Source organism: Musca autumnalis, unplaced genomic scaffold (assembly GCF_047663935.1).
Source record: "Musca autumnalis isolate F117 unplaced genomic scaffold, ASM4766393v1 scaffold_2, whole genome shotgun sequence".
Lineage (NCBI taxonomy): Eukaryota > Metazoa > Arthropoda > Insecta > Diptera > Muscidae > Musca > Musca autumnalis.
Genome location: NW_027411755.1, coordinates 163,368,846 through 163,392,845, shown reverse-complemented (window position 1 = coordinate 163,392,845; position 24,000 = coordinate 163,368,846). Strand labels below are relative to the sequence as shown.

The following is a 24,000-nucleotide window of genomic DNA, read 5'->3' as shown; positions in this document are numbered from 1 at the left end:
TGGTTGCTAAGGAGCGAAAGAAATGAACGCAAGTTATAGAAGGAATCACAGCAATGAAGTGTTGCCGTGAAAGACCCGCCTAATATTTGGAATCGACTAAGTTCGAATGACATGCTAGGAACTGCATAACATATCAATTCATATAGTATTCGAAATTTAAAGGTCATCCACAATGTTTAAGGATTTTATCTAATATAGCCCACAAAAATATTCATTACATTATAGCATTATAGCTCTGATAATTCTAGAGAAGTATTCTTAAACGTCAAGTTATAAATATCCTTTAAATAATGAATAAAATATTCGCTAAAGTAGTTCATCCATGGGGACTAGGGCGACCAATAAAATTTTTGGGACTAGATTTTTTTCATTTGATCCAAATGCCTTATATATGACATTTTATGGCGATCGGTTAATGCTAACCCGTGCGATCTTTGTTTCCAAAGTAATTTGTATGGAGCCAAAATTGAATTTTCACGAAAATTCACTAAAGGCCCCAATTATGGTCCGATCGATGAAAAAATTTTACCAGCTCATTGTTGTGTGTTGTGGCTAAAAAAATCCTAAAAAATTTTGAAAATTATATCGGAATTTTATATAGATCAGATATGCATATTTGTCCGATTTCGGGTACTTTGGTCCATATATAACCATATCAAAATCCGATTTTATATTCACACATTATTGTAGAATTCGTGGTATATCCACAACAATGAACTGGCAAAGTTTTTTCGTTAACCATAATTGCGGCTTTTAGAAAATTTTTGTGAAAAATCACCTTTGGCCCCATACATTACTATGAAACAAAGATTGTTCGGGTGGCACGGGTTGAGGTTAACCGATCTCCAAAAAAAATGTTGTAAAAGTTTTAAATTTATCTTGCACAATAGCCATATGTGCCGACAGGGTTTTGGAGCTTTTGGGCCATTATCTCAGGAAGCATTGACTTACTCCGGAAAAAATTGTACCGTTGAAGCCGCTAGAACAACCTACTGAAAACATAATCAAAACAATGCGAAAGGAGCTCTTAACTTCACTTTTTTCGAATTTTGTGTGGGAGGTACCCGAAGGAGTGACGTAGGGGATGGAAGATACCAAGCAACGGTCCTGACCGGTTTTAACATGGCAAAGCCCAGGATTTTTCTTGGTCACCTGGGGAACGTTAAAAACTTTGGTTTGGGCGTCGGGTTAGTAACCCTCCATTAGAAAAAACAGCATACTATGAAAAAACGAAAGAAAAGAAAAAAACCTCTAAACTTGACGAACCCCGCAAACGTTTTAAGGATCATGATCTGCGAATCTGCACCTGGAATGTTCGCACTCTTTATAGAGAAGGTGCAGTCTTCGCATTGGCAGACGTACTTGAAAAGTACAAGGCCGATATTACTGCCATACAGGAAATACGATGGATTGGGAAAGGCGTCACAACAACACCTAAAGGTGACGCACTGTATTATAGCTGCCATGACGTAAAGCATGAGTTTGGTTGCGGATTTGTAGATAGTCGGAGACTAAAACATCTGGTATCCAGCTTCACTCCAGTAAATGAAAGACTAGCTGCAATTCGAATAAAAGCTAAATTTTTCAACATCAGCTTTATTTGCGCTCATGCTCCCCCTGAAGAAAAGGACGAACAGACCAAAGATATATTTTACGAGCGCTTAGAAGAAACATATGACAGTTGCCCTGAGTATCCTGTGCCCCGTCCACAAGAAGGGAGATAAGACTGTATGCTCTAACTATAGAGGCATAAGTCTACTCCCTATTGCCTAAAAGATCGTGTCAGGGATATTGTGCGAACGACTAAAGCCTATGGTCAACGAGATAATTGGACCATACCAATGCGGCTTTAGACCTGGCAAGTCCACCATTGACCAGGTATTTACCCTGCGGCAAATCCTGGAGAAGACCCAAGAGATGCAGATCGACACTTACCACCTTTTTGTCGACAGTCTTCGACAGCCCGCTGCGTTAAAAGGTATTCCAAGCCATGTCTGAATTTGGTATCCCCGCAAAGCTCTTCCGGCTTTGCAAAATGACTTTAACTTTCCTATTGTCCTCAGTTAAGATAGGAAAGAACCTCTCCGAAGAGTTTGGTACCAAAAGAGGTTTCAGACAAGGAGACAGCCTTTCGTGTGATCTCTTTAACATCCCGCTGGAAAAGGTTATACGAGAGGCAAACGTGAAAAGAAGTGGCACAATCTACACCAATAGTCACATGTTACTTTCTTATGCTGATGATATAGACATCATAGGCCGATCAGTATAAGAAGTAACTGATACCTTTATGAAAGTCGAAGGAGAATCTGCTAAAGTAGGTCTGGCGGTAAACGGTGAGAAGACCACGTTGATGGTGTCGACGCGCAATGCGTCCATTGAGCTCGGACCGACTGTGGAAGTTGGTTGCTATAATATTGAGGTAGTAAAAGACTTCGTCTACCTCGGCACCTCCGTAAACACAACAAACGACATCAGTTGTGAAATAAAAAGAAGAATTGTATTGGCCAACAGATGCTACTTTGGTTTAAGTAAGCAGTTTAAAAACAAAGCCACATCTCGTCAAACAAAAATAACGCTCTACAAAACACTGATACTACCCGTGCTGATGTATGGCTCCGAAGCCTGGGTACTTGCGCAAGCAGACATGGCAGTGCTTGGTGTGTTTGAGAGAAAAATTCTTCGAAAGATCTACGGACCAATCTGCGTTGACGGTGAATATCGACGTCGCAAGAACCACGAACAGTATCTGCTATACAACGACATCAATATTGTTAAACGTATCGAGATGCAGCAATTGCGTTGGCTAGGACATATCATAAGAATGAGCGATGATGACCCCGCTAAAAAGGTGTATAAACACGGACCGCTTGGCGGTGCACGCAGAATTGGCAGGCCAAGGAATAGATGGCGCAAACAAGTGGATGATGAGATGAAAAGGCGCGTTATTCCAGAAAGCGAAGCAACAAATAGAGAGAATTGGAGATCTTTTCTTAGTTCGGCCTATAGAACAAATGTTCTGTAATGGGCCAGCTAAGTAAGTATGTAAGTACATAAGTAGGTACCCGAAGGAGTGGAACTATATAGTCCATATTCTAACCTGATACATGACCGAATGAAATAATACCATGTGCAAAGTCTGTACTAATCAGAAACTCCCTGCAAGAATTATCTTGCGGATTTGCCATTTTGGTTGGTGCCGTCAGGGTTGCATGGTGATTTTAGGCTAATATCCCATGAAGTATGGACTTGCACAAGAAAAAAATTTTACCGTCGTAAAGGGAGCCGCAAGGACAAACTACTGAAAAAAAGAATCAACATGATCCGAGAGGTGCTCTTAAAATTCACTTTATCTGAATTTTGTCTTGCAGGTACCCAAAGGAGTGGACCGATATAGTCCATATTCGAGTCAGGAAGGAATAATACGATGTGCAAAGAATTATCGTTCACACCATTTATTTTGAACTTTGTGTGGGGGAGGTACCCGAAGGAGTGGACCGATATGGCCCATTTTAAACTAAGTTTGGACAAAATATTACGATACCCAAAATTTGGTTCGAACCGGTTGATCCGTTCGAGAGTTATCGTGCGCACCAGCCAGCCAGACAGACGGACGGATGGACATGGCTAAATCGACTCCAAATGATCTGAAACTAATTTCGTCCAAACATACTTAGTGTCTAAAACCGTTATTTCGATGAGTCACATTTTTGGTCGTATCAAGGAGTATATACCCTTTTTAGCCTATATGCTGAGGGTATTAAAACATTTCCCAGAGATATACCTGAGGGGAAAATGTCCTCCACTTTGTGTGGAGCATACCAAAACAAATATCTATTAGATAAGTATATAAGTTTGACTATATTTAGGAAATAATGACTAGAAACATGTACAGTTCATTGACGGATAACAAATCCCTGCGCAATTTCTCTCCCTTAGCCTTTAGGCTAAAGTGGGTATATACACTTTGATACGATAAAAATGTCCCTCATCTAAATAATGGTTTTAGACCCCAAGTATATTTCGCTGAAAACTGTATCAACGCACGATAACTCTCGAACGGATCAACCGAATTGGTCAAAAATTTTGTTCTCGTAATATTTTGTCGAAGACGGGACATATCGGTCTACCCCTTGGAGTACCTCTCCCACAAGAGTTCAAAATTTGTCGTTAAAATTATGCGCACGATAACACTCCAAGGGAATAACCGATTGGTCCAAACTTTGCATGTCGTAATATTTGCGATAACTTTCGAAGGGAGCGATTTTACCATCATAATATTTATTTCAAACTTTAATCATGTTCGAATGTGGACTTTATCGTTCCACTCCTTTGGCTTTGGCAAAAATTTTAAAATGTTTCGCAAATGTGCAGCTTATTGACATATATGGAATTGATTTAGCCCTGTCCCTCAGTTTGTGTAGCTGGTATGCACAATAACTCATGAACGGATCAATCGATTGTTGTTGGTCTTAGTAACAATTTGCCCAAACTTAAATCAAGTTCGAATATGGGCCATATGTGTCCACTCCTGGGGGTACCTTACCCACGAAAATAATTAAATTTTCGATAAAGTAATAACTCTCGAAGCGAGTAACCATTCGAGTGCCACTTTGTACATCGTTATATTTCTTCCGGATATAGGCCAGGGGCGAAAACAAAATTCGTAAAAGTGCAATATAAGAACATGTTTTGGATGAGGACGTTTGTCTTCGATGGAGGAAAGTTCTTAATTTCTGAGATAATGGACCAAAAGTTCTTAAAAGCCTGCTCGCACGATAACTTATGAATTGAATATCCAAATTGTTCCGAAACTTTGCACTTTGCAAAATCTAAGAAACCTCATTATCTCTTCATTTGCCGTTATATGAAGTGACCTAAAAACCCAAAGGTATTTTCGTCTTCCAATGACTCCAACAAAACAGAATTGGTACATCAGAACTCCTGAATAATTTGTCATGTTTTTTAGCATAGTGTATTTTACGTGAATTGTGACGTATACATCTGGTAATCAATAATACGCACAAACGTACCCATACATTCTTTAATGCTTTTTTATAGGTTTCAACTCAGAAGTTTGCAAGGAGCAACTGCAAGAAAAATGTGTATTTGATGTTATTAGAAAGCCGAGCAAAATTTTATCAATGTCAAAAAACCGATGAAGTATCTTGGTACATGATTTAAGTCTGGACAAATATTGCGCGGTGTAAAGTTTGGGTCATTCCACAGCGGTTAAACTTGTATGGAAAGGTGCGACAAAAATATTTCTTTCTAACATATCACCCGGTTTTTTTGCAGAGGTTCGTAGTGGATGATGAGCAACAAAGTAGCCAAAATTATTTTTAAGATAGCTCCAAGTTTTGTCATAGTTTCCGCATAGAGATTTACGGTATTTTGAATGTTTTAGCCACATTTTCATTATAGTTTAACATTACGTGTTGCCAGGCGCTATTTGACATTTCCATTGGAAAGTTCAAGTACAGTTTGACGTAAGACCATGCGATGCGTGACAGTGACTTGAAATATCAATTTGCCAAATAAAATAGAATTTCCTAGTAAACATTTTCGTCTGATAATATTTCACAACTTTCCACGTGGATCGTCACGGCAAGAGTACAACGATGACTTTAGATCTATGTATGACGATGAAACACCATTCTATAGGACTGTGAAAATTAGTGAATTCAATCGAGGACGTCGCTCGTTAAAATGCGAAGGTCGCAAAGTTCGTCCAAAAGCGGCCGTTGTACCAGAGAACATTGATGTCGTGCGTGAACCGATAAATGAAGGTCGCCATATTTCTTCCACCAACTTACATTTGATATGAACACCTGGCCGCAAAAATGTTTTTTTTTTTTCGTTAGATCCAGTAGATCGCTCATAAAAAGGCTTTTGTCGATTGGTGCAAAGAAATCGTGAATAAATACGGCTGGTGTGCTCGTCACAGACGAATCTTGGATTTTTTGCATATGAGCCCGAAATAAAACTGCAATCGACCATGAAGATCTTCGAAGGCGAACCAAATCCAATGAAAATTGTTCGTGGAAGAAGCACTTCAAAGTAAATGGTCGTTTCTTTCTTCGGCAAATCTGACCATGTGGCGACTATACGGCTTGAGCAACAAAGGACGGTTAGTTCTGAGTGGTACACTACAATTTGTTTGTCAGCAAAACTGACCATGTGGCGACTATACGGCTTGAGCAACGTAGGACGGTTAGTTCTGAGTGGTACACTACAATTTGTTTGTCTGAAGTCTCCAGAGAAAATCGAAAAACAAACAAAAGAAGACGAATTATTGTGCACCATGACAATCTAAGCATTCACATATCGATCCAAACCAACGCATTTTTGATTGGACAAAACGTGGAATTGATGGATCATCTGCCATACAGCCCTGAATTGGCACCCCCAAGGAAGACTTAACACCAAATTTCAGCCATTTCGGATGGATATTGAGGCCACAACATTCAAAATACCAGAAATACGGAGGTACCGTTCTAGGGGCTATATGAAGACGTGGACCTATACCGAGAAATTTCATTTCTGTGGAATATTTGAGCCACAACATTCAAAATACCGAAAATCGGGAGGTACCGTTCTATGGGGGCTATATGAAGACGTGGACATGTACCGACAAATTTCAGGTGGAAAGTTTTATACCTCCAAGGAAGACTTAATACCAAATTTCATCCATTTCGGAGGGATAGTAAGGCCACAACCTTCAAAATACCGGAAATTGGAATGTACCGTTATATTGAAGACGTGGACCTATACCTAGAAATTTCAGGTGGAAAGTTTCATACCAACAACAAAGACTAAATACAAAATGTCAGCCAGTTCGGTAGAGAATTGAAGCCACAACGTACACAATACCGAAAATCGGGAGGTACCGTTCTATGAGGGCTATATGAAGACGTGAACCTATACCGAAAAATTTCAGGTGTAAAGCTTCAGCCATTTCGGAGGGATATTGAGGACACAACCTTCGAAATACCGGAAATCGGAAGGTACCGTTCTATGGGGGCTATATGAAGACGTGAACCTGTTTCGAAAAATGTACCTGTACCGACAAATTTCAGGTGGAAAGTTTTATACCTCCAATGAAGACTTAATACCAAATCTTAGCCATTTCGGAGAGATAGTAAGGCCACAACCTTCAAAATACCGAAAATCGGGAGGTATCGTTCTATGGGGGCTATATTAAGGTGTGGACCTGTTTCGAAAAATGTCTTGTTGAAAGTTGCATACCCTCAACGAAGACTAAATATCAAATTTCAGTCTATTCAGTGGGATATTGAGGACACAACTTTCAAAATACCGAAAATTGGGAGGTACCGTTCTATGGGGACTATATGAAGACGTGAACATATACTTAGAAATTTCAGGTGGAAAGTTTTATACCACCAACGAAGACTAAATACCAAATGTCAGCCAGTTCGGTAGAATATTGAAGCCACAACCTTCACAATACCGAAAATAGGGAGGTACCGTTCTATTGGGGCTATATGAAGACGTGGACCTATGCGGACAAATTTCAGGTGTAAAGAGACTAAATACCAAATCTCAGTCATTTCGGTGTGACATTGCTGCCACAACTTTCAAAATACCGAAAATCGGGAGGTATCGTTCTATGGGGGCTATATTAAGGGGTTGACCTGTGGCGAAAAATGTCTTGTTGAAAGTTGTATACCCTCAACGAAGACTAAATACCAAATTTCAGTCTATTCGGTGGGATATTGAGGACACAACTTTCAAAATACCGAAAATCGGGAGGTATCGTTCTATGGGGGCTATATGAAGACGTGGACCTATACCGAGAAATTTCGGGTGGAAATTTTTATACCACCAAGGAAGACTAAATACCAAATTTCAGTCATTTCGGTGGGATATTCAGACCGCGACTTTCAAAATACCGAAAATCGGGAGGTATCGTTCTAAACTAAATACCAAATTTCAGTCATTTCAGTGGGATATTCAGGCCACAAATCCTTGCATATGGTTTTGAATATGCTAATTTTATGCAAATATGTAAAAATATGTCAAAACATGGTGCATACCATTGCACCACGGTGGCACCCGTCTTGCACGCGGAAGGACGTGGGTTCGTTGTCTAGCCGGGGCAACATCAAATTTTCAACGGTGACAAAATATCACTCAGTAATGTAGGCGACATTTCCTGAGTATTTCGGCCATGTAAAATCCTTTACATGTGTTTTAGGAATCGGGGTGACTCATTAATAGAGAGAAGTCTACCTAGTCTCGCCTGGGATGTTTGTGGAACAATTATATTATATATATATATTCACGATATGCAAAAAAAATCTGGGCCTAATTCGTTTTAATTTGTGATAAAACGAGTTTCTGTCTAATAAGATTTTCTCTACGACCATCCTAACCATATATGAAGTTGCATAGGATTCCGCTGTCTAATGATTAGGCTGTAGGCTAAACTGTAGATTTGCGAAAATTTTTGAAATTTCTTGTGTGAGGTACACGAACAATGCACAAAGGTTGGACAAATGTCAATCATTTTTTCGATAGTTATCATTCCCACCAAGCACTTTAGTAGCTGGATTTTTTAGATCTTTTGGACTGTTATGTCAGGAATCATGTACCCACGAAAAATCATTATACCGCTGTAAACAGGCTCACAATAACCTCTTTCGTTACAAATTTACAAACGATCCTCGAACAGCATTTGAGTTGGGGCAGGCAAGGTTATTTAGAGTTTTTGGGACATTATTTCGCGAAGTATGGGTGCCACCGTGCTGCAATGGTATGCACACCCGCCATGCACGCTAAAGGTCGTGGGTTCGATTCCCAGGCTATGCAACATCAAATTTTCAACGGTGGCAAAATACCCCTCAATGATGTTGGCGACATTTCCTGAGTATTTCAGCCTTGTAAAACTTCTCAACAAGTGGTGTCTTAGGACACGCCGTTCGGACTCGGCAATAAACAGTAGGTCCCATATCATTGAGCTAATATGAATCGGGGTGCACTCATTGATATGAGAGAAGTCTCCCTTGTCCCATCCGGGATGTTTGTGGAACAATTATATATTATCTCGCGAAGTGTGCGAGAACAACCTTCTGCAAAAAATTTCATGACGATCCGAGAAGAGTTTCGAAACTGCACTTGTGCCAACAATTTTAAAATTTTGTGTGAGAGCTACACGAAGGAGTGGACGGATATAGTGCATATTCGAACTTGATCTAAGTTTGGACAAATATTACGAGAACCAAATCTTGGACCAAATCGGTTCGTGTGTTATCGCTGCAGTCAGTCAGCCAGACAAACAGACAGACAGACATGGCTAAACCGACACCAAATTTTTTCAATCGATCAATATTTCGATGAGGCACATTTTCATCGTATCAGAGTGTGTATACTCATTAGCCTAAAGTCTGAGGGAATATGAAGAATATAATATTTCAAAGGAAGACAGTTCCTAAAGCATCCAGTCGATTAAGTTTAACCAGCTTTGTAGCTCTTTTAAGGGTTTATTCATAACACACCTAACTATGAAATCATAAGTAAAGAATTAATTACACAGAAAATAAACAACATATTCTTTGTACAAAACGAAAGATAAGATCTTCTAAAGGCTAATTTGAACTTGAAAAAGATAACTTTAAATAAAAATTATCTAATCTTGACATTGTTCAGCTAACAAATGTTTGTTTCTTTCTTCTCTCTAACATTTACAATGGTACTCAACAAAAGATAAGGCTAACCGCAATTATTGCACCTTCCGTACAACAATAATAATCTATAGAAAATTTTAAAATGTAACAGAATATGAATGACCGGCTGGCTGGCTAGATGGCTATGCCATCCAAAGTAACAACAACAAAAAACAATAACCAACAAAATCAGGAGCAGCGTCCACCATCAATACGAACAGCGGCGGCAAGAGCAGAGCCACAATCACAATCATCATTACCACAAACCCCAAACACCGCCACAGCCATCAACGACCTATCCCCCGTTTTTTGTTTGGGGTCCCCTTTGTCGGTCATCATCAACGACGACATTTGTGTGTTTGTGGCTATTTGCCAGTGAGTGAGTGTGTGTGTGTGCAATATCATATGTTTTCCTCATTGTCAGAGTTCGTTGGCTGTACCTATTTTTCGTGTGTATTCAGGACCTGCCTCAACATAAATTTTCGTACAAAAACACTCCCCCTTTCGGATTTGGGCCTTCCTTCTTCCGCCTTGCCATCAGCCAAACCGAAGAATGAAGGTAAGTAAAATAACGAAAAACAAACCCAACAACGACAAAAACAAAAACAATTGACTACAACTGGCTGGTGGCGTACTTATTAAAACACATGCAGCATGCTGCCAACAACCCAAAACAAAAACAACAACACAAACTTCACTAACTGACTGGCTGGCAGGGTACACAACTCAAACAACCAAAAAAAAGGAAAAAATGCGAAAAAGTTTGCCAAATGAAAAATAAAACTAAAAAGTTAACGTAGAACCTAAAATCCCAGAACAGACGACAAATAACCGGACCGGTTCGTGTGTATGTATGTTTGTTCATTATGTTTTTCGGAATATGCTTCCTTCCTTATTTCGTCTATAGTAGGGTAGATGTGTGTGGGCATACGTCGTTCTTGACATAGTGTGTGTATGGTATTAACCCTGTTTGAAGTCCCATGTTCCAAACATGTTGCCAGTTGGATGGATCCCTTTGTTAGCAGGTCTTTGTTACCCAGTCAGTGAGACAAAAATGCACCAGAAATACAAAAGACTCCATCAACAACGACAACAGCTCCCAGGGGAGAATAAAAATGTTGCCGAACTTTTGTGGTTGCCCAAGGCAACATTTTCAAACTCTGACTCTCTTGTAGCCGCTACTCGTGAACAAAACTGTTGCATTTGATGAAGATTTATTTTAAGAGTACCATTACAAGAGAAATGTTTTGTGGAAAATGTTGTTATCCTGCTCCAATTGAATTAGTTTACAGTGTAAACTGAACACTGTGAACTTTGCAGAATACTTAACACGCGGAGTGTTAACATTACAGAGTTGGCCTGCTAGAGGAAGAATTTTTAAAAAGCGATATTTCAACAAAGAGTTTAGTGGTTAATATGTACTAATATCCTACCTTAAAACGATATGACTCTAAAAATAAAAATACCTAAAAGTGACGCACTGTTTTATAGCTGCCATGGCACAAATCATGAGTTTGGTTGCGGATTTTTAGTAAGTCGGAAGTTAAAACATTTGGTCTCCAGCTTCACTCCAGTGAATGAAAGACTTGCTACACTACGGATAAAAGCAGAATTTTTCAACATTAGCTTTTTCTGCGCTCATGCTCCAACCTAATACAAAAACGATCAGACCAAAGATATATTCTATGAGCGCTTACAAGAAACATACGACCGTTGTCCTGCCCATGACATTAAAATTATTCTAGGCGATTTTAATGCCAAAATTGGAAAGCAGAATATCTTTGGCCCAACAGGCGGGAAATTCAGTCTCCACAATGAAACATCTGACAACGGAATGAGGCTGATAGACTGTTCTGCGGCAAAAAATCTCGACATTCATAAGGGCACCTGGCTGTCTCCGGGTCAGAAAACAAGAAATCAAATTGATCACGTAGTAATAGATGGGAGACATTCATAGAGCGTGTTGGATGTACGTTCGTTCCGAGGAGCAAACATAGAGACGGACCACTTACCTTGTTGCAGCAAAGGTACGTACCCGGTTAAACGTAGCGAATAAAGTACGAACAGACACAATGCGGAAGTTGGACATCGATAAGCTGCAAACACAACAGATAGCCACAGCATATTCCACTCAACGAGCCCAATTTCTTAATGCGAGCACTCCTTGTCCCGACAACATCACAACACAATGGCAACATATTGCCCACTCCATGCAAACAGCCGCAAAATCTATACTTGAATACCAGAGACTTCCACGGAGGAATCCATGGTATGACCAAGAGTGGTGTGCCGCTACCGAAGAGAAAAATGGGGCATATAGGGCTACTCTACAATCAGTAGCAATATCGCCCAACCAAGATGAGGTAAAGTCCGAAATAAACCGGCTAAAGAATAATAAAGCAGCATGAGCCGATGGCTTACCAGCCGAGCTGTTCAAAACCGGAGGCGACACGCTGATAAGGTGTATGCATCAGCTAGTTAGCACCATCTGGCAGAAAGAACGTGTACCCGACGATTGGAACCTGAGTATCCCGTGTCCCGTCCACAAGAAAGGAGACAAGACTGTATGCTCTAACTATGAGGCATACGTCTTCTCCCTATTGCCTACAAAATAGTGTCAGGGACATTATGCGAACGGCTAAAGCCTATGGTCAACGAGATAATAGAGCCATGCCAATGCGGCTTTAGACCAGGCAAGTCCACCATTGACCAGATATTTACCCTGCGGCAAATCCTAGAGAAGACCCAAGAGATGCAGATCGACACCTAACACCTTTTTGTCGATTATAAAGCAGCCTTCGACAGCGCCCTACGCCCAAATGTATTCCAAGCCATGTCTGAATTTGGTATCCCGGCAAAGCTCATTCGGCTTTGTAAGATGACTTTAACTGATACTAAGTCCTCACTTAAAATAGTAAAGAACCTCTCCGAACAATTAAGTACCAAAAGTGGTTTCAGACAAGGAGACAGCCTTTCCTGCTGGAAAAGGTTATACGAGATGCAAATGTCAAAAGAAATGACACAATATACAGCAACAGCCACATTTTACTTGCTTATGCCGATGACATTGACATCATGGGACGATCAGTAAAGGAAGTAACTGATACCTTTAAGAAGGTCGAAAGAGAATCAGCAATAGTGGGTCTGGCAGAAACGGCGAAAATACAAAGTTGTTGGTTTCGACGCGCAATGCGTCCATAGAGCTAGGACCAACTGTGGAAGGTGATTCCTATAATTTTGAGGTAGTAAAAGACTTCGTCCACCTCGGCACCGCCATAAACACAACAAACAACATTAATTGTTCCACAAACATCCCATGCGGGACAAGGGAGACTTCTCTCATATCAATGAGTGCACCCCGATTCATATTAGCTCAATGATATGGGACCTACTGTTTATTGCAGAGTCCGAACGGCGTGTCTTATGACACCACTTGTGGAGAAGTTTAACATGGCTGAAATACTCAGGAATGTCGCCAACATTACTGAGGGGTATTTTTCCACCGTTGAAATTTTTTTGAAGTTGCCTGCCCGGGGAATCGAACCCACGACCTTCGATGTGCAAGTTGGGTGTGCACATCATTGCACCACGGTGGCACCCAAACAACAAACAACATTAGTTATGAAATAAAGAGAAGAATTGTTTTGGCCAACAGATGCAACTTTGGCTTAAGTAAGCAGTTTAAAAACAAAGCCACATCTCGTCAAACAAAAATAGCGCTTTACAAAGCAATGATACTACCCGTGCTGATGTATGGTTCCAAAGCCTGGGTACTTGCCCAAGCGGACAAGGCAGTGCTTGGTGTGTTTGAGAGAAAAATTCTTCGAAAGATGGTGAATGTCGAAGTCGTATGAACCACGAGCTGTATCTGCTATACAACGTCACCAGTATAGATAAACGCATCGAGATGCTAAAAAGGCGTATAAACACGTTCCACATGGTGCTGCACACAGAACTGGCACGCCAAGGCTTCGATGGAGCAAACAAGTGGAAGAAGAGATTACAAGGCGCGGTATTCTAAAGCGAAGCAATAAATAGGGAGAATTGGGGATCTTGTCTTAGTTCGGCTTATGGAACAAATGTTTTGTAATGTGCCAGCTAAGTAAGTAACTAAGTAATAATTTAAAATCCGTCCGAAATCAACCGTACTGAGAGTGGGAGAAAATTCAAAACAGGCCATGCAAAAATTACCACAAATTGAAAGAAGAATTACACTATGCTATATCAAAATTATTCAGGGATTCTGTGGTACCAATTCGGTTTTGTTGGAGTCAGGGGAAGATGAAAATATCTTTGGTTTTTAGGTCACTTCAAAAGCGATTTTATACCTGTTTTTCTATAGGAGAGTTGAATATTATCTTTCGAACAAGTCAAATATTTTAAATCGAAATGATTAAGTTATAGGGGTTGAAGTGAAAACAATTAAAAAAGTATCAGTCGGCTTTGCCGAAAGAGATATAGACCCAGTCTGTGGGAATTGAAAATTTCATCTACGGACAGATCGAATGTATTTAAGGCCTTTTCAGAATTTTGTGGCCCTTCTTGGATATTTGAACTTGCCGACCAAAATGTGGATTAAGATTCAAGTTAAAAAGTGTTGCGGAGGAGGCACTTGAAGGAACGGACCGACATAGTCCATTATGGAAGTGGATCTTATTTTGGGAGTCATATCTTTTCGAAAGATATCGCTCTCACTAGTCATTTCAGTGGGTCATCGTATAACTTTTGGACCAGTATGTCAGAAAGCATGGAGTTGTCCACGGAAAACATAATATTGCTGTAAACAGGACCACAGCGAACAGCATCGGTATACATTTCCAAAGAATCTTCGAACAGACCCTAAACTGCACTTAGACACAAATGTTGAACTTTTGAGCGGGAGGATCCCTAAGGAGAGGACCTATATGGGTCATTTTAGAAGTTAAACTAAATTTGGACAAAATATTATGAGATCCAAAGTTTGGACCAAATTGGTTGAACCGTTCAAGAAATATGGCGCATAATAATTTTTTCGAAAATTGTTGAACTTTTGTCGGGGAGGTACCTGACGGATTGGACCGATATGGCTTATTTTCGAACTTAAACTAAGTTTGGACAAAATATCACGAGAGCAAATATTGGACCGAATCGGCTGATCCGTTCGAGAGAAATCGTGCGCTCCAGTCACTACACATGGTACCATAGGAGGTTTTTACAACTTCGGACCTTTTTCTCTGTAAGTATGGACTTGCCCCTGATGAAACTTGTACCGCCGTAATTGGGGTTGTAAATACAAGTAACTGCAGCAAAAATCAAAGCGATTCGAGAGCAGGTCCTAAACTGAACTTTTCCAAAAGTTTGTGTGGAAGATACCGGGAGGAGTAGACCGATTGAATCCATATTGCAACCTCATCTGAGTCGTGTAGAACTATCACGATGTGCAAAGTATGGATCAAATCGGTGTCTCCGTTAAAGAGTTATCGTGCGCACAACTTTTCCGAACATTTTCGAATTTTTGTGGGGAGGTACCGGGAGGAGGGGACCGATACAACCAATCTTCAAACTTAAACTAAGTTTGGACAAAATATTACGAAAGCCAAATTTTGGGCCGACGAATCGGTTGATCCGTTGGAGAGTTATCGTGCGTTCCAGCCAGCCAGGCGGACAGACGGACAGACATGGCTAAATCAACTCCAAATTGTCTGAAACGGATTTCGTCCAAACATACTTAGTGTCTAAAACCATTATTTCGATGAGACACATTTTGCCCGTATGAAAGGGTATATACCCTCGTTAAATTAAGCCATTTTTTCGGAAATAGGAGAAAGGATCAAATCGGTTAAAAGTAGATGAGTTATTGTTTTTTCTTCTTATATGTCGCATTTCATTACTTTGGAACCTAGTGCGTATGATTGATATTAATTAAATAGTTTGTCATAACAATCATACGCACTGTGATTCCAATGTTAAGAAATGTAAAATATTAAGAAAAAGTCAAAAATTTAAAACGCAAACACTTAAGCACCTTTAACTGCATCGAATAATAAATTTGCAAAGACAAATGTGGTTTATTTCGATGTCACAAATGTGAGCTTCAATTTTGGTTTCATTGATCCGAAAGCTTTGAACAAGGTTCACTAAAATACTAGTAATACAATGATCTGAAACATATATATGTAAATCTGATTTATGTAGAGTTGTGTTATTTTACAACTGCAACACGACAACCCAGAAAAACATCAATCCGTCATTTCTCTTGGCTCAAATCATCTCCTTAGTATTGTATTCATCAGAAGATCTCCCGACTGCATCAATTCTGATCGCTACACTTTCTCTAACCGTTACAAAGCTAATTTGTCTAAGTTCAGAGCGTTTGTAAATCATCGCTTTCGAGAACTGTCCAACCTTTGACATAACGGGCTCTCCGAGATTTCCTGCTAGTCGATATCTGAGGTTAGACCGAACCTCCGTCGGAAATAGCAATGGAAATCAACAGGTTAGTCGGCGAGCAAAAAAAGTGACTAGAAAAAATGCCATTAGAACATAATGTTCAGAGAATTCTTAAATCAAACTCGAGGAAAATTTTTAACTCAATTAGGTCTAATATTTTCCAAAAAAAAAAAAAAAAATAAATAAATAAATAAAAATAAATAAAATAAAAAAATAAAATGTAAGACCGAATACCCTACCATAGAGTCAGAAAGAGTTCTAGACAAGTCTCCTAAAGTACGACAAGACAGCAGGAGTTCTTCAAGGCTCGAAGCGACATGTTAATAAGGTGTATGTATCAATATGCTAGCACTATTTAGCAAGAGACGAATGTGTTCGAAGTTAATTGTTTCAAAAGGGTGGTAGATGTACTACTAATGAGAAAGGTATACGTAGTAAATATATATTTACGCTTTGATTTATATTGAAACATTTTATACACCACTTATTCATAAATGAATATCTTATCAAATCCCTGTATCCTTTTCCATTTGTAGCACACATCATCTTGCTGTTAAAGTAACAACAAACGTGGATAATTAAAAAATTATCAAAATTGTGTCATAACCTCTAATAAATGACACATTTTGTATTGTCTATAAAAACAAACATAACTTCCTTCCTTCGCATGCTTTGCACACTCCAATGACAAAAGGCACTCATACCCAACTAAAAACACTGACGACACCCACAACAATAAGAACAACCAACAAAAATGAAATAAAACTACCTCAGCTGCACGAAAAAAAATTACCTCATCATATTCATAATCAGCAAACAAAGCAAAAAATGAAACAAAAACAAAACGATGATGGCCTTCCCCTACTTTAAAGTGCAAGCCATGCAAAGCCCAACTAACAAACCCAAGTCACAACAGCTAACAGGACTTTTACCAAAAAAAAATGAAAAAAAAAAAACAACACGAAATACACAAAATGAATGAGAAACCTATAAAAAGACCCGAACATCGGAGCTACCCCAACTTTTGACTAAACACACAACAGCCAAGAACGTTGATGGTCAATGGACGGACGTAGTGTTGCAAATGTAACCAAAAAAAAGTTGTCAACACACACTAATGCAATATAACAAGGAAAATGGAGTACTCATACATACATACATTTGTCATAGTATTTGACTACATTTCATGCAGGAGAGATGTCTGCATTTGAGTGTTAATGTTTTGAGTTGTTGAGAGTTGAGCAATTGTGAAATTATAGTAGAGTTGCCGTTGAAGATTTTTCGAATTGGCAAAAAATTCCTAAATTATAGAGAATCCCCCCTATGTACAACAGACTCTTCACTACATATAGATAAGGTCTACTAAGTGTATAAAGCCAAGCCAAAGAGGTTCTTCTGTTTATAACGGAATCACAAAAAATCTTCGGCCTATAGAAGACTTATGTATATTGAATACGGACATCAGGTCCTCTGTGTGCAAAATATTCACAGAAGTTCATTTGTGTATAGAACCTTTTCTGAAGGTATTCTGACAATATAAGTCCCACTGAAGGTGTTCTATCTTTAGAAGACAGACAAAAGGTCGTCTATCTAGAGAAGTCCAACAGAATTTCTTCTTTCTATAGAAGACCGACTGAAGACTTTCTTGTTATAGAAGACCGACTGAAGGTCTTCTTTCTATAAAAGATAAGTTTTTATTTTTCTACAGTATACCACCAGGAGGTCTTCTTTCTTGAGAAGACCGATATAAGGTCTATAGAAGACCTCTTGAGGGTTTTCTATTTAAAGATGGCCGCCAGATGAAGTAAGGAAGAGTTTTGGAAGACCTCCAAAAGTTCTTATATCTGTAGAAGAATACCACCAGGAGGTCTATAGAAGACCTCTAGAGGGTCTTCTATTTAAAGATGGCCGCCAGAAGGTCTTCTACTTATGAAATAAGGAAGAGTTCTGGAAGACCTCCAAAAGTTCTTCTATATGTAGAAGACCGCCAGAAGGTCTATAATAGACCTTTAGAGGGTCTTCTATTTATAATAGAAGACCGCCAGAAGGTCTTTAGAAGGCTTCCTAAAGGTATTCTGTCTATAGAAGACCACCATAAGGTTTATGGAAGACCTCCAGATAGTCTCCTATCAACAAAAGACGGCCAAAAGGTTTTCTATCTATATAATAACTCCAGAAGATCCACAGAAGACCGCCAGAAGTTCAACAGAAGACCTCTAGAAGGACTTCTATCTGCAACCGCCATAGGAAGACCTCTAGAGCGTCTTCTATTTAAAGATGGGCGCCAGAAAGTCTTCTACTTATGAAGTAAGGAAGATTTCTGTAAGACCTCCAAAAGTTCTTCTATCTGTAGAAGACCGCCAGAAGGTCTATAAAAGACCTTTAGAGGGTCTTCCATTTATAGATGGCCGCCAGAAGGGTGTTTTATAATAGAATACCGCCAGCAGGTCTTTAGAAGACCTCTTAAAGGTATTCTGTTTATAGAAGACCGCCATAAGGTTTATAGAAGACCTTCAGATAGTCTCCTATCAACAAAAGACAGCCAAAAGGTTTTCTATCTATAGAATAACTCCAGAAGATCCACAGAAGACCGACAGAACTTCAATAGAAGACCTCCAGAAGGACTTCTATCTGCAAAAAACGCAGAAGGTTTACAGAAGACCTCCAGAGGGTCTACAGAATACCGCCTGAAGGTATTCTGCTTATAGAAGACCGCCAGAAGGTATATAGGTGATCCCCAGAAAGTCATCTATCTGTAAAAAAACGCAGAAGTTTTATAGAAGAGCGCCAAAACGTCTTCTATCTAAAGAAGAAGGCTTTTTATCCACAGAAGACCTCGTGTTATACTTATAGAAGACCTCAAGAAAGTCCATAGAAGATCCTTTTAAGGTCTTTTATCTATAGAAGACCACAAGCAGATTTATGGAAGACCGCCAGATGGTCTATAGAAGACTTTCAGAAGGTTTTCTTTCCATAGAAGACCCCAAAAGATTATCAATCTAAAGAAGACCGCTAGAAGGTTTATAAACGACCGCCGGAAGGCCTACAGAAGACCTCCAGAATGTCTTCTATCTATAAAAAATACTGAAGATGGTTTATAGAAGACCGCAGGATATCTTTCATCTAAAGAAGAAGACCTCACAAGCTCTGTAGAAGACCTCCAGAAGGTCTTCTATAAATAGAAAACCCCCAGAAGGTCTTCAATCTAAAGAAGACGACCAGAAAGTTTATAAAAGACCGCCAAAAGATCTATAAAAGACCATCAGAAGATCTTATATCTACAAAATCCGCAGAAGGTATATAGAAGACCGCCAGAATGTCTCCTATCTAAAAAAGGTCTACAGATGACCTTTTGATGGTCTTATACTTATAAAAGTCCGCCAAAAGATTTATAAAAGTCCACCAGAAGGTCTATAGAAGATCCCCAGCAGGTCTTCTATCTTAAAAAACCGCAGAAGGGTTAAAGAAGACCGCCAAAATGTCTTCTATGAAAAGAAGAAGGTCTATAGGACACCTTCCGAAGGTCTACAAAAGATCCTCTGAATATCTATTATCTATAGAAGAGCACCAAAAGGTCTATAGAAGACCTCCAGATGAGCGTCTACATATAAAAGAGCGCCAGAAGGTCTATAGAAGATATCCAGAAGGTATTCTATCTATAGAAGACCGCCAAAAAGTTTATAGAAGACCGCCAAAAAGTCTTCTATCAGTAGAAGACCGCCAGAAGGTCTTCTATCTATAGAAGACCATCGGAAGGTATTCTATCTATAGAAGATAATCGGAAGGTCTTCTATGTACAGAAGACCATCGGAAGGTCTTCTATATTTAAAATACCATTGGAAGGTCTTCTATCTGTAGAAGATCATCAGAAGGTTTATAAGAGACCTCCAGAAAGTCCTTAGATCTTCTGATGAAAATCGCCTAGAGGTTTCTAGAAGACCTACGAAAGGCCTTCTATCTATAGAATACCGTCGGAAGGTTTCTAGAAGTCTTACAAACGGTCTTTTATATAGAAGACCTCCAGAAGGTTTGTAGAAGACCGCCGGAAGGTTTCTAGAAGACCTAGAAAAAGACTTCTATCGGTAGAAGACTGCCAAAACCGTCCTCCAAAAGATGTTATTTCTATAGAAGGCCGTTAGAAGGTCTATTGAAGGCCGTTAAAAGGTATATTGAAGACTTCCAGAAGGTATTTTAATTATAGAAGACAGACGGTTTATAAAATACCACCCAAGGTTTATAGAAGTCCTCCAGAAGGCTTTTGGAGCACCTTCACCGGACCACCGGAAGGATTCTGGAAGACCTCCAAAAGGTGTTCTATCTACAGAACCCAGCCAGAAGGTGCATAGAAGACCTTCAGAAGATCTGCTGTCTATAGAAGGTCTCCAGAAAATTTTCTACAGAAGGCCGACAAAAAAGGGCCAATTCGAAGTACTTGGGGAATAGGGTCTACAGATATCTGCGTTGTTATGGCGGACAAGGCAGTAGGGATGGTAGCGGATAAGCCCATATAGGTCAACGGTGGCGTCCACAGTCTTCCAAGAAGTTTACGCTCGCGCTTAGAAGTCGTTGAGTGCCAGGCTCTCTAAGCTCGTCCTTGTGGTCACAAGCAAAGAAGAAATCCTGACGAATTTTGTCACCAAAAACATGATAGAAATTTTAATCCCCCAGGACGTCACAGGCATATGCCAAATCTTTCCGCAACTACGGCAAGTTCCCCGTGTCTGGGATGGAGCACTTCATGTTGAGACAGTGTTTCAGAAACCTCGTGAGACCCTATGCTCCTCAAGGAGTTAAGCGGAAAAGAAGAAGAAGACAGAAGGCCGCCTGAAAGTCTTCTATAGAAGACCAACATAAGGTCTTCTATAGAAGATGGCAGAACTCTACCTTGAGCAGACATCTAGAAAACATCCACAAAATATTCCGCGTTTTTACATACCTAAAGTTGACAACATAGTCATTAAAATGGAGCACAAGTTGTGCTGCACAATTCTCTTGAGACAAATGGAACTTTTCACTCTTAACTCTCTGTCATTGCCAATGTGTTCATTTGTTTGTTGGTGACAGCAGAGGCCAGAGCAGCTTACCGGTGTTACAACTTAGCAGCACTGTTGCTGCTGCAAACACAACTCAATGCCAGTGTCAGGGTATTGCAAATGAACAACAACAAAAAACTAGTCTAGTCGTGTTGACACAAACAAACCATGACGTACAAACAAACATACAGAGATATACAAATACGTTCTCGTATAAGCGTATGAGATATTACTTGATGTTGTTGTAATTGTCTCACGTCATAGCTGATGGCAAGATGGCAGTAAATGCCAAACGTCGAAGAAGAAGAACAACAACAAAGAAAAAGGCAACAAACCACAACGCTGTCGCAGTCAATAAATGCAACCTATGTGGCACAAGAATGCATTGGTGTAATATATGTATATGTATGTATGTATGCAGATGAATGCACATTTAGCATGTAACCATGAAATATCCCTCTACCTGTCGTTGTTACACCACATAATAGGTAGTCGCCTGCATTTGGAATGTGCATTGTAAATGGCTGTGGTAGCAGAGGCTAAAACAGGTTGAAAAGTAACTCTTGCGACCGCTGTGTGACTGACGGTGGCATTGTTATTGTTTGCAGTTGTATTTGTAATGCAATGTTCCGATCAACAACAACAGCAAAAACAATAGTAACAACAACAATATGGGGTCGTTTCAACCTCGTCGTAGTCCATGGTCGTTGTCGGCTGATATGTATTACGGCAATACAATCAACCAGTCAGTCAATGTACATATCATCAACTGAAAGAATATACATACATACATATGTACATACATATGTATATAAATCGTTGTTGTTGTTGGTGTATTATCAAATATGTGTATATGTAGGTATGTCTCAATGTACGATTGAAAATAACATACAGACAACACGTTGTTATGTATGAATGAATGATTGTAATGCGAATTTTTGTTTGTCTTCTGCGCGTTCTTCTTGCTTATTCGTCGTCGTAGTCGTTGTTGTTGTTGTTGCTGGTTCTGTACATAAAAGTAGGAAACACAGCAACAGCCAACAAACAGACTTGCAGAGTTGATTAACCTTTCAACGTTTTTGTTTTTTTTTTTTTTGCTTCAGACAGAATCGCAGCAATGCCAGCAAACGACGAACATCAACAACGACGATGGTGCTGATGTTGTTATTGTTGTTGATTATGATGACGACAGGGACAACAATAAAAACAACAATATTGAATTTATGCGGAGTATCATAGCCTCTTGCCTTACGGAACGGAATCATTCTTTCTCTCAATGACAACGACTATTGATGCTGGGTTATGAGAATTTCAAGAATTGATATGGTATAAAAATGTCGGATGTATAAGCCACCTGAAAGACTTTTAATAATTTTTCTCAAATTGGGACCCAAAACTCGCGTAGAAGGTCAAATTAGATCTGAAGACAATCTATGTAGAGTTTTGTTCCCGACATGGGTGAGAGGCAATACATACGTTCCTTAGTAAAGGAAAACAACAACAAAATATTCAGTTTAAGTCTGGAAAATAAGAGTCAGATCCACAGGTCTTTCTTGTTTGATGATCAGCAATGATTTATTTTATAATAAAATTATATAAAAACAAGTAAAAAAGTATCAGTCGGCTCTGCCGACAGAGATATACCCTCAGCCTGTGCAAATTAAAACACTTTTTTCACAAAAAAAACTTATGTATTTAGGGGGTTTCAAAATTTTGGTCGTATGAACCGACAAAAATGTTGATTAGGATTAAAGTTCAAAATTGTGCGGAAAAGGTACTTAAAGGAATGGACCGACATAGACCATGGGGGTGCCATAGGGGTTTTTACACCCTTCGGGCTGTTTTCTCAAGAAGTATGGACTTGCCCCTGAAACAACTTTTACCATCGTAATTGAGGCAGCGAATGTAAGTTGCTTCAACAAAAATCAAAGTGATTCAATAGCAGATCTTAAAGTGAACTTATCCAAAATTTTGTGTGGGAGGTACGGGATGGAGTGAACAAATATAGTCCATATTCGAACCTGATCTTTATCTGGTAGATATTATGAGAATGTGTAAAGTATGGACCAAATCGGTCACTCCCATCAAGAGTTATCGTGGCCCAATTTTTTCAAACATTTTTGAACTTTTGTGGGGTAGATACCTGAAGGAGTGGACAGATATGGCTTATGGTTTGTTTTTCAACTTTCAACTATTTTTTCAGGAAGTATGGACTTGCCCCTGAGGAAACTTGTACCTTCGTATAGGGGACAGTGAATACAAGATGTTACAACAAAAACCAAGGCGATTCGAGAGCAGATCCTAAACTGAACTTTTCCGAAATTTTGTGTGGGAGGTACTCGAAGGAGTTTACCGATTAAGTCCATATTGGAACCTCATCTAAGTCTGGTAGAAATTTCATAATGTGCAAAGTATGGACCAAATCGGTTACTCCCATCAAGAGTTATCGTACGCACAAACTTTCCGAACATTTTCGAACTTTTGTGGGGGAGGTACCGGAAGGAGTGGACCGATATAATCCATCTTTGAACTTGAACAAAGTTTGGACAAAATATTACGAAAGCCAAATTTTGGACCGAATCGGCAGATCCGTTCTAGAGTTATCTTGGAAGTATGGACTTGCCCCTAATGAGGACAGCGAATACAACTTGCGTAAACAAAAATCAAAGCGATTCGAGACCAGGTCCTAAACTGAACTTTTCCGAAATTTTGTGTGGGAGGTACCCGAAGGAGTGGACCGATTGAGTACATATTGGAACCTCATCTAAGTTTGGAAGAAATTACACGATGTGCAAAGTATGGACCAAATCGGTTATTCCGTTCGAGAGTTATCGTGCGCACCAGCCTGCCAGACA

The 24,000-nt window shown here is 39.5% G+C and overlaps 1 long non-coding RNA gene across 1 annotated transcript in view; it reads right to left on the bottom strand.

The window, feature by feature from the left end:
• Positions 1 to 24,000, bottom strand: part of LOC141394811 (uncharacterized) — a 248,386-nt gene that overhangs the window by 26,447 nt on the left and 197,939 nt on the right. The gene's annotated exons all lie outside the window — the stretch shown is intronic.